Source organism: Arvicola amphibius, chromosome 10 (genome assembly GCF_903992535.2).
Source record: "Arvicola amphibius chromosome 10, mArvAmp1.2, whole genome shotgun sequence".
Classification (NCBI taxonomy): Eukaryota; Metazoa; Chordata; class Mammalia; order Rodentia; family Cricetidae; genus Arvicola; species Arvicola amphibius.
In genome coordinates, this window is record NC_052056.1 from 106,267,373 (window position 1) to 106,276,027 (window position 8,655).

The window sequence follows — 8,655 nt, forward strand, 5'->3', positions numbered from 1 at the left end:
CCACACCTTTAAATCCCGCCCTTGGGAGGCAGAAGCAGGAGGATCTCTAAATTCAAGCCAGCCTGGTCTAAAGGGCGAGTTCCAAGACAGCCAGACCTATACACACAAATCCCATCTCAAAACAAAACAAAAAATTTTTTTTTTCTTTTTTGGTTTTTTTGAGACAGGGTTTCACTGTAGTTTTAGAGCCTGTCCTGGAACTAGCTCTTGTAGACCAGGCTGGCCTTGAACTCACAGAGATCCGCCTGCCTCTGCCTCCCAAGTGCTGGGATTAAAGGCGTGCGCCACCACCGCCTTTAATCAAAAAATTTTTTTAAGTGATTAACATTTTTGGGGGACAGAGAGTTTAACTGGCCTGAAACTCATTATATAGAACAAGCTGGTCCCAAACTCAGTGATCTGCCTACCTCTGCCTGCCTAGTGCTGAGACTAAATATGTGAGAAATCCTTTTGAGCTAGGTCCAGTCAGTAGGAATGCTCGCTGCCTCCCAAGTGTTGGGATTAAAGGCGTGTGCCACCACCGCCAAGCTCCACAGCAGCTTTTTAATGAACAGGTCCTCCTTTTGCCCCAGCTGGCCTCCAACGCGCGATCCTGCTGGGAATGCAGTTTGCATTTCCTTCTCCTCCTCCCTAATTTTGAGACAGGACATCAGGAACATCTCCTAGGTGAGGGGAGAGGTGGAGGCAGAGAGGTCATGGAGAAGAACTGGGATTTGAAGCTGGGCTGACCAGGCCTTGCTCCCTGATTGTAGTGACTGTGTTTCTGTTTTCCTTCTAAGTAGGATGGTACTACATGATGTGTAGGGCTAAGACAGGGAAACCCGCTGAGTGACTAGGGGGAGATGATGTGACAAAAGGGACCTTGAGAGAGGGAACAACAGCAAGGGACCTACGGAGATGGTGAGTATTTACCATGTTCCAGGGCCCACGTGCGATGTAGAAGACACGCTAGGTTGTAAAGCTTTTTCTTCTTCTTTTCTTTTCTTGTTTGTTTTATTTTATTTTATTTTTTGTTTGTTTTTCAGGACAGGGTTTCTCTGTAGCTTTGGAGTTGGCCTGGAACTAGCTATTGTAGACTAGACTGGCCTCAAACTCACAGAGATCCGCCTCCCTCTACCTCTCGAGTGCTTGGATTAAAGGCGTGCGCCACCACCGCACAGACAGTTCTGTTTTTTATAGACCACACCTCTGAGAAAGTCTAATGAATTAACAGCATCCAGTAAGAGATGAAAAACTAGTAAATCCGGTATGGTGGAAACCACCAATGATCCCAGCATATGGATCTCCAAGTTGGCTAACCTAGACTACTTGGTTAAGTTCCAGGTCAGTCAGTTATGCATAATGTAGACCTTCTCTCAAAGAAAACAATCAAAGGCCAGGCGTTGGTGGTGCACGCCTTTAATCCCAGCACTTGAGAGGCAGAGAAGGCAGATGTGTACGAGTTCAAGTCCAGCCTGGTGTTAGTTCTAGGACGGCTCCAAAGCTAGAGAGAAACCCTGTCTCAAAAAACCCACAAAAAACACAAAACAAACAAAAAAAAACCAGAAACAAAAACCAAAACCAAAAACAAAGAACACAGTCAAAGAAAAACTAGAGTAACAATATCAATAGGTCTAAATGAAAGTAATCCATTTCCACCCAACTATGATTAACTGTAATGTCTGTCCCACTGAACTCAGACAGGAGCACAAACCTTAGTATTTTCATTGTTTGCCATGTATTTTTGTGTGTATGTGTTTGCATGTGTGTATACCACAGTACATATGTAGAAATCAGAGAATAACTTTTGGGAGCTGGCTCTTTTCCTTCCATTGTGGGACCTGGGGGATTGAAATCACAGATTTCCAGGCTTGGCAGCAATACCACATGCTGGCCCAAATCCTCAGACTTGTTTGTTTTTTGAGACAGGGTTTCTTCCTAGCTTTGGAGCCTTTTCTAAACTCCTAAAGTAGTCCAGCTGACCTTGAACTCAGAGACCCTCCTGTCTCTACCTGGTGGGGTTAAAGATGTGTACTACTGCACCCTAACCTTCAATCTTACCTTAACGGGATTAAGAGGCTGGGTGTGTCAGCCCCTAGAAGACTGAACACTTGGGTAGGTGGGGCTTATGTAATCCTGGAGGCTTTTTTAGGGCAGGGGAGACTCAGGCAGAAACAGAGGCAGCCAGTACCTTCAACATATGTTCTGGAACAAGAAACAAGAGCTAAGTAAACCTTTTTTTCTTTTATGAAGAATGTGGCCCTTTCTATTTCTGTTAATGGCCCTGCGGATGATGTTTTGGGACTGGTTCAAAAGGAGAGAATGGGAGAGTTTGGAGCAGCACGCTGCTGTGAGCTGTTACTGCTGTACTGCAGAGAGTTTGCGTGAAGGCTCAGAGAACCAAAACATGGCTGGGAATGGAGACCATGATGGCCACGCAGATGAGGTTTCCAACCACGAGAGCCATGCAGATGAGATTTCTGACCACGAGAGCCATGCAGATGAGGTTTCCGACTACGAGAGCCAGGCAGATGAGGTTTCCTACCACTAAGACCACGCAGATAAAGTTTCCGACTACGAGAACCATGCAGATAAGTTTTCCGACCACGAGAGCCACGCAGATGAGGTTTCTGACCACGAAGGCCATGCAGATGAGGTTTCTGGAGAACGTAAAAATTCTGGGGAAAGCCGGGCGGTGGTGGCGCACGGGAGGCAGAGGCAGAAGGACCTCTGTGAGTTCAAGGCCAGCCTGGTCTACAAGAGCTAGTTCCAGGACAGGCTCCAAAGCCACAGAGAAACTGTCTTGAAAAACCAAAAAAAAAAAAAAAAAAAAAATTGTGGGGAGGTGGAGAAAAGGCCATCCTTGTTACATTGTGGCCAAGAGTTTGGCTTCCCTGTGTCCTTGTCCAGAGGCACCCTGGAAGGCTGAACTTCCTTGTGATCATTGTTGGTGCCTAGCAAGGGAGCTCTCAAAACAGAGAAGCAACCAGGCTGCTGCCTGGCTACTCTTAAAGGCTTACAGTCAAATGAGAGAGGAAAGAGAGGCCTTTAAGAGAACTTTTCTTAGGGCTCAAACACAGCTACTCAGCCAGAGGAGACCTCAGGGTATAAAGAGGACAGGCTGGCCAAAAACACCCCCAGGCAAGAAGATTAAAGCCTACAAAAGCAAACAGAGGTTGTTGGGGTTAAGTCCTAGGAATAAGGATGCAAAGAAGGGATTCCAGAAGAGAGACCCAAAGCAGACTTGGGATTTTAGTTTGCTGCCAAAGAGACCCCTGACTTCATTCGTGCTTCCCAAGGGTCCGGATGTAGCACCAAGAAGCAGCAGGCCTTGGCGGTGTTCCTCTATGGGAGATGTTGCAGTCAGGAAGAATGAAGACTTGAAGTCCCAGCGGTTCTCATCACAGTTAAAATGGAAATCCTGGGAGGCCAGGAAGACTGCCTTCATGCGGGGGTCTCTGTGGAAATCGTCTGATGGGATGATGTCTCATGGAGCTGTGGGAATGAAGCCACACTGGAGATGCCAGAAAGAGAGCAGTGATCCCAGTGTCTTCAAACACCAGCCTCAGAAAGCCTCAAGCGGCTTGACGTGCCAGCCTCTGGAAGTCACACCCATCAGCTTGCAACCTCCACTAGCAGCCACGAGGGTGGAGATCATTGGAGCATGGAGACACCATTCTAGACTTCAGGTAACATCTGGATCTATCCCAGAGGTGGAGACTCCACAGAGCGGTGGCCACGCAGCAGCAATCCTGAGACAAAACGTCCTAACAGAGCTGAGGTTCACCCCCTCATCCAGGGCAATGCCTACTGGAATGACAGGGTCAGGATGGCCACAGAAACACCAGGAGTACAGAGAAGGGGACTTGTAGAATTGGGGTTAGATGTTTGCCCCTTTGGCTTTGCTTCTGCCTTGAGCTCATTTTTCATCACTAGCCCATTCCTCCCTTTAGGAAGGGGAAGGTTTGTTTATGCTGTGTTATTTACATCTCCCTCCCACTCCATGACCAATCTAGAAGAATGTAACTGGTTTTGATGCTGCAGGCTCTTGGTTACTTAAGGCTGGATGGAATTTTTATATGTGAGAAGGGCGAGAGCCAGGAGTTGAGAGCTGCAGTTTGTTCCTTGAAGTCATGCAGCCCTTGCTTTCTCTAAATCCTGCACTAACTGTCCAAAGAGGGAAGAAACTTAGCCGACTGTGGTGTCTAGAAATGGACCTTTCTGAAGTGGCTGAGATCATTAGAGTGGAGCCCTAACGAATGGTTCTGGGTACTTAGGTGGGGGAGAAGAGTCCATATGTAGAGATGCAGGCATCCCATAAAAGATATGACACTGTCAGACTTGATGACATATTGTTTGGATTCCTAGTTTCCAAGACTGTGAGCTAAATAAACTTTATAAAGTGGCTGGCTTCAAATATCTTTTATTGCTACTGAATAACTCGTGTGTGTGTGTGTGTGTGTGTGTGTGTGTGTGTGAGAGAGAGAGAGAGAGAGAGAGAGAGAGAAAGAGAGAGAGAGAGAGAGAGAGACAGAATGTGTGTGTAATACTTGTGGATTGCTGAGTTAGAGGCCAGCCTGGTCTACAGAGTGAGTTCACAGACAGATAGGACTGTCTGGGATAATTTCTTTAACCTCTTATGTTTCTTAGCTTTCAATTTTATTTTATACATATAGACATTTTGTCTGCATGTATGTATATATACCATATCTGTGCCTGGTGCCTGTAGAGGCCAGAAGAGGGCATCAGATCCTCTGGAACTAGAATTATGGATAGTTGTGAGCCACAGTGGGGTGCTGGAATCCAAACCCAAGTCTGGTTAGGCACAAAGTATGTTTTTAGCCCTACATCTTATTTTGGTAGATCCTTTTTTATGGGATAGAGTCAGTTTCTGCTTTCATCATATGAGATTTGAAGAATCTGAGATAGTCATCCTAGCAGAAGATCGGTAGGCTGGAGGATGATTTATGTGTATCAGGGATAGAAATGAAAGAAACAGTATCTGGAGTCATGTGCCTCAATGGTGGCACTAAAGAAAGGATGTCACAGAATCCTGGAATATACCAGTGTTTGCTACAACAAGCCTACAACTCTAATGCTCCAGGAGTCACCTGGTGAACTTGGTAAGGTTCAGATTCAGAAGGCCTGGAGTCTGTGCCACTGCAAATCTAACACATTCTCAGAGACTCAGTGCTGCAGGGACTCTACCCACTACTGTGAGTAACAACAGAGATAATAGGGGCCAAGAGGCACAGGAAAGGGGTGTGAAGTAAGCAACGATGTGACAGGGTTTCTCTGTGTAGACTTGGCTGTTCTGGAACTCGCTTTGTAGGCCTATCTGGCCTTGAACGCAGGGATCCTCCTGCTTCTGCCTCCCTATTAAAGTACAGGATTAAAGGCATGTGCTGGCACACCTGGCAAGATAACATTTCAGGAATGATGTAGACAAAGACAAGGCACATTGGGTGGGCAATGTGGAGCCATCAGTGAACCCTGGAAAGATTGTGTGGGATGGTGCATGGGGACTGAAGCTAGAGGCAGTTGATTCTTTTTCTAAAACACAGGGTCAGAAATTTAGCCTGGCAGTGGTTGCTCACACCTTTAATTCCAGCACCCAGAGGAAGAGAGAGGCAGACCTGTGTTAGTTCAAGCCTTGCCTGCTCTACAAGAGCTAGATACAGGACAGCCAGGACTACACAGAGAAACCCTGTCTCAATAAACAACAACAACAACAAAAACCCAACATCAAAAACAAAAAAAAAAAACTTTTTGCTCGTAGCTTTAGAAGGGCATTTGGGAGGAAAGGAAGCACCGTGCTCACTGAATCATTTCTTTGTGTGGGAATTACATGCATGAGCTACCATTCCCAGCTCTGATTTTTCTCTTGGGTCAATAAGATGACTGAAAGTTAGAGCCTTGCAAGCTGGGCAGTGAAGGTGCACACCATTAATCCCAGGAATCAGGAGGCAGAGGCAGGCAGATCTCTGTGAGTTCGAGCCCAGCCTGGTCCATAACAGCTAGTTCCAGGATAGGCCCAGAAGCTACAGAGAAACCCTGTCGCAAAAAGAATAATAACCAAAGGTAAGTGATAGTCTTGGGTTTGGAGAGATGGCTCAGTGTTTAGACCTCATGTTGGTCTTTTGGTTTTTCGAGACAGGGTTTCTCTGTGGCTTTGGAGCCTGTCCTGGAACTAGGAACTAGCTCTTGTAGACCAGGCTGGTCTCAAACTCACAGAGATCCTGCCTGCCTCTGCCTCCCGAGTGCTGGGATTAAAGGCGTGCGCCACCACTGCCCGGCCTCATGTTGGTCTTGTAGACGACCTGAGTTCAAGTCCTAACACTTGTGTCAAGTGGCTCACAACTGCCTGAAGTACAGCTCCAGGGGACCGGACTCCTCTGGTTTCTGCAGGTGCCCATACTCAAGTGCACATTCCCATGCAAATGCATGCAGAGCACACAGAATTGAAATTTTACAATGAAGAGATAGGGGCTGGAGAGATGGCTTAGAAGTTAAGAGTACTGGCTGCTTTTCCAGGACACCAGGGTTTTATTGCTAGCACCCATATATAAGGGCTCACCACCACTTGTAACTCAGATGCCTTCTTCTGGCTTTCGCAGGCAACTGCATGTCCATGGCCCACATAGCTGCGAACATAAACTCAGACGCACACACATGTACAACAATGAAGTCTATATATTTTATCAAGCAAAGTCATTTTCTTATTTTGGTGTCTACTTTTAAAGGCTGTACTTGTGTCTGGCTTGAGGGGCCATATGCTGCCCAGGTGCGGTGTATGTCACTCACAGAATCTGAGTATGCACTATAGCTCAGAGCCACATGCAAAACTCCAAATGCATGTCAAAGGCAAATATTTTAATTGACTAGAAATCAAATCCATGATCAACATGTATTTTGTCCTTCTTTTTTTGAGTCTAAAGGCAATTCTGAACAGAATTATCCATCAAGATTCCATCACAAAAACTTGAAATGTATTTACACGGTGAATAAGTTACATAGATAAACTCTGACTCTGCTTTGGATATGCAACAGATTCACATGCTCACATCGAAGACCTGACAGCACTGCGGTCCAGGGAGAAACTTGAAGAAGGGCCTTTTACACATATATTACAAATAAAACATGACATTATTCTTAAAGCGGCAGCTTATATCTTCCCTTTATGAGTCTACATCCGGCTATCCAAATGGCTACTAAGAGATGCATGCATGACAGATGAAAGGACTTGTGGTTTGTGTGAATAATTTTTTCCCTTCAAAACAGCAAAGTTAATTCAAACGCACACTCATTCTTCTGTAGTATAAATAATGCTCATTAAAGCAATCCTCATGTAAAAAAAAAAAAAACAGCCTAGATCCTCTAAAAGAATCCATCTGGATCGGTCCTGGTATGGAGAGAACCAGGGTCTTCAGCAACAGTAGCCTAGCAACATAAGAAAAGTATTTCATAGCAGCCTCATTTAGATAGTGTACATTAACTGTAGCCCATTTACAGTTCCCTTTTCAAGCACACAGGCTGTCAGCTTTTGACCATCCTAACAGGTTTTCAGTGGCCAGCTTCATTCTGCCTGCCCCCATTTTCAACCCAATAAAAATAATCCCACAAATAGAAGGAAGAAAAGTAGGAGAAAGGGAACTAACAGATATGTCTTAGAATATAAATTTTTTTTCACGTGAAGGAAAACATTGCACTTTTGCCAATCTAAAACCGTTTCTAGAAAGGACAGTATCGTTCAGCGTGGTCAGCTTTGGTAATGCAACAGAAGTCATTTCTTCGGGCGTGCGTTGCATTGGCTTAGTGAATGACAGCCACACAGCAGGATGGGTAGAGAGTCTGTCTCAAGAGGTCCTATGCAGCCTCAGTTTGGACAGTATTGCTACACACTGGAAGTCGGGTAATCTTCTTTAGAAAGAGTCCAACAGGTAACAAAAGGGAGAACACTCTGTCCAAGCCTTGCGAAGGCTGAGAAGACACTGAATGGCATTGCCCCAGCATGGCAGCTTGGATGGCAGCACTGCAAGCTTGGAAACCATGGGGGACGGGAGGCTCCTGTCAGAGACTAGTGCCGGAAACACTGGAGTCTGGGAGAAAGGCAGTGAGGACCCGGTAGCTCTGGGCCCTGCGGATCATGTCTCTGATCTCCTTGTTGAGTTCCATCAGCTTGGTGCAGATTTCACTCAGGCTCTGGTTAGATCCCACCAAGGCGTAAGTACCCATCTGTCCCAGAGTCTGATGACGGAAGTAAATATTCAGTAGTGTCTGGACGACATCATCTGAACTGCTTCCAAAGATGTCATTGGGCCACAGGTTTCTGAGGTGAAAAAAGAACAGCAGAGATTAGAGGCAGAGTTGGGAGGGCTGAGTTCTGGTTAGTATAAAAGACACTTCACCCTTTTCCTGAGATGTTACCCCATTATTTCAAGGACTCAGCTAAAGCACAGAACTACTTGAATATGATGTTCTTTTCTTTTCTTTTTTATTTCTTTTCCTTCCTTTCCTTTCTTTTCCTTTTCTTTTCTTTCCTTTTCTTTTCTTTTCTTTTCTTTTCTTTTGAGACAGGGTTTCTCTGTAGCTTTGAAACCTATTCTGGAACTAGCTCTTGTAGAGCAGACTGGCCTTGAACAGAGATCTGCCTGCCTCTGCCTCCACAAGTGTAGG